Genomic DNA, 3,448 nt, shown 5'->3' with positions numbered 1-3,448 from the left:
GGCCAGACAAACAAGAGCCAGCTGCAAGAACAGGGCGATCAAAAGCTCAACAGCCTTGCCAGAAAGTCCACTAATATTGGCTGCAGGCCACACCCCGAGGAAACTTCCTTTCTACTGATTGGGTACTCACAGCAGATTCCATCATATAGGTGATCATATTATATCAAATCTCATCATGGAGGTGATCACATCATTATAGGACTGCCAGACTACATCATAACTGCCCAACCACTGAGTATCATGGCCCAGCCAAGTTGACACACAATGTTAATGATCACACCTCCTCATGCATATTTTCTGATCTTTTTTATCCATTTGTTAACCAGTTCAATAAGCCATTTTTTTTTAAAGTAGTCTATAAGGTTCAATAATATAGAGTGGAGACTGGGGATAATGAGATAAAAAATAACTAGTTCCTACCTAGAGTGGTAGAAAACTATTTGCACTAGTGATATGAGTGATAATGTGATCAGTGTTTGCCAATATGTCATCTTGCAGACAGACATCACCATGTGATTTTGTAAGTTTTATTCTGAAATGGTAATTTGAAGCAGAGATTGGAAGGTTTGAAGTCTGAAAACAAAACAACACTTTGTTTGATCAATTTTAGTCACGTCATGAGTTAATTTGGTTCCTCTGATAAGCAGATGCTAAGGTGAGATTAACCATGCAGATAGATTTAAGTTTTAACTGATTTTAATATTGTGTTTTTAGTAAGTATATATCTGGGCAGGCACATAAAATGAAAGAAATTATGAAAACATCAGGGAGATAAAAAATAAGAAGTGCATAAAATATGCATTAAAATAAATCCATAGGATGATTTATCAAAACAGTCTGAGAAAAGATGAATTTGAAACTAATATGCATGTATTATATAACAGAGCCCAAGACTTTTAAACAGTGAACTACATTACAGAACATAGTTGCAGTGTGCTATGAGAAGAAAAGGTTCAAGAAAAACAACAACAGTAAATATTAGCAATTTACTCCCATCATTCATCCCATTACTTATTTCTATTTCTTACTATTAAGGCTACCAACTCTTCTATTAATGGACATTTCAAGATTTGTTATAATTACACAGAATGATTGGAGATGATATAATCAGAAAAAGACAAATTACTCTCAGTTACAGAAACATTTACATCAGTGCTGAGAGATATATGATGTATGGCAACCATGAGAATGCACATTTCAAATCTCTGATTGCCTGGAGCATAATTGAGCTAAGGCCTCAGTTACTGAGCTTTGAAATCCATCATCACCTTAGTGCTAAGATCACTCTTCTCACAGACTGCTCCCAACTAATGACTAAACATGACAGGAATGCTTAGGCAGGTCCATTGCTAGGAGACACTGGAATCCTCTGGGTGACTGGGTGATTGGCTTGAAGGCTCCACAAAAACCTTACCAAACTCTTAGAACTATATTGCAGTCTACGATACGCCTTCTCCTCACTTATCAGCTATCTTGTTTTCCTACATTTTTCATTTACCACAATAGTAAAAAATTTACTATCTGACTATTTTGTACATTAACAATATACATCTGGCAGTAATGAACAGCAAAGTGAGAGGCGAGGCTAACGCTGACTTTGATGGTCAAGGTTATGTGTCAACTTGGCTGAACCATGACTTTCAGTGGTTTGACAGTTATGTAATGATGCAACTTGGCAGTTATGTAGTGATGTAATCATCCTCCATTTTGTAATCTGATGTGGTCATCCTCTATTTTCGCATGAAATCAGTTTTTCGTAACAACCTGGTCTTTGGAACATAACCATGTCAATAACTGAGAAGAGGGTGTACTTCTATTCAACTTTCCTTCTTTCTTTCATTGGGGGGTCAGAACTACATCTTGGTCTAATGGCTTTCTTGACCTCTGACTCTGATGTTTTCCTTATCAGACCTTGTCCCTAATAAATCTCTTGCAGGGTTAACCCCACTGGGGCCTCTGCTTCTCAGATGACCAAGGAAATACATGATGTGACTAAATTAATCAAGATATTCCTTTTGTTTTAGACTTCTAACTTCAAATTACTGCTTCAAATGACAATTTCAGAATAAAAAACATAAGAACACAGAATAAAAACAAAGAACCAGTACTTTAAGAAATGTGTAAGCTTTGTGACATTGCTACAAAGAAATGTGTGAGAATCGTGTTACTAGTATTGCCGTTTCTTTGTGCTTCTCCTCTTTTTTGTTGTTGTTGTCTTTAACAGCACCAGAGAAAATGAAAGCTAAGAAAATGGGCTACTACTTAATCTGAATGTGCTGAGAGAGAAGAAAAGCAAACAAATATACAAACGAATAAAAGATAGAGTGAAAGATGATGGTTGTGGAAGGAGAGCAAAATAGGATAAACACACGCAACAGAAAAGAAGGGGAATTCAGTGAGTACTGCACTGAGAAGGAGCCCTAGTCTTAGCATATGAGTGACCTATGCAAGATTTCCCAACACTCCTTGAAAAAGGAACAGCATATTCAGATATTGTGTAAATACTGTGTACTGTTTATTAAATTCCTATTTATCCCAAATATCCTTAACTAAAACATCAATTTCAATAAAATTCAGCACGATCTGCTTTCTTTTAAGAAGCTTGACTTAGTAACATCTTCACAGTTTCCTCTTGCAAATCAATGCACAGTAACTTAAGCTAAATTTAAGCTGCTTTGCTACAGATGGGAGTCGTTATACATAATCTTCTTAGTCACTTTAGAATGCTTTTAAATACAATAATAATAATATAATTATTTGTGTTTATTTGGCAAAAAGCAAACCATTATTAATTAAAATGAAGTGTCTCAACCAAGTATTTAATTAATACAGAAGTATATTCACTATTTATATTATTTACCAATAAACACATTAAAATGTAATAGTTGTAAAGTGAAGCTGAAAGGTCAAACATGTACAATACAAAATTGAAACCAAGCTAAAAGAAAAAGAACTAATATAATAGTTTTATTACTTAGTGTAATTTCTAAAGAGGATTATTTAAAATTAAACTGCTGATATAAAGAGATAAAGTAAGAATTAAAACTGAAATTGTTTACAGAAGACACAAATTTGTTACTCTAAATATATTCCTGTGAATTTTTCTTCAAAAAGCAGTGTGCTTAATCAATTTTCTTTTGTTAACACTGTATTGTTTTTATTCCATTGGAGAGTCACATAACACATTTATGCAGTAAAATCCCTCTGCACATGCACACACACACCACATGCATGCAACACACATACACCACACGCACACACACACACAAACCTGTTAAAATTTTATTTTAACTCATTGTTTCCTAAATTTATTTGTACAATAAACTATTATGTGTTACTTATTAATATATACCACAAAAATTAGATCACACGTTTCAATATTTCTGTGTGTGTATGTGAGAGTATGTATGCATATACATACATATACATATGTATGTATTCATAATAG

This window comes from Trichechus manatus, unplaced genomic scaffold, assembly GCF_000243295.1.
Source record: "Trichechus manatus latirostris isolate Lorelei unplaced genomic scaffold, TriManLat1.0 scaffold00360, whole genome shotgun sequence".
In the NCBI taxonomy this organism is placed as follows: domain Eukaryota; kingdom Metazoa; phylum Chordata; class Mammalia; order Sirenia; family Trichechidae; genus Trichechus; species Trichechus manatus.
Note: the sequence above shows the minus strand (reverse complement) of the source record.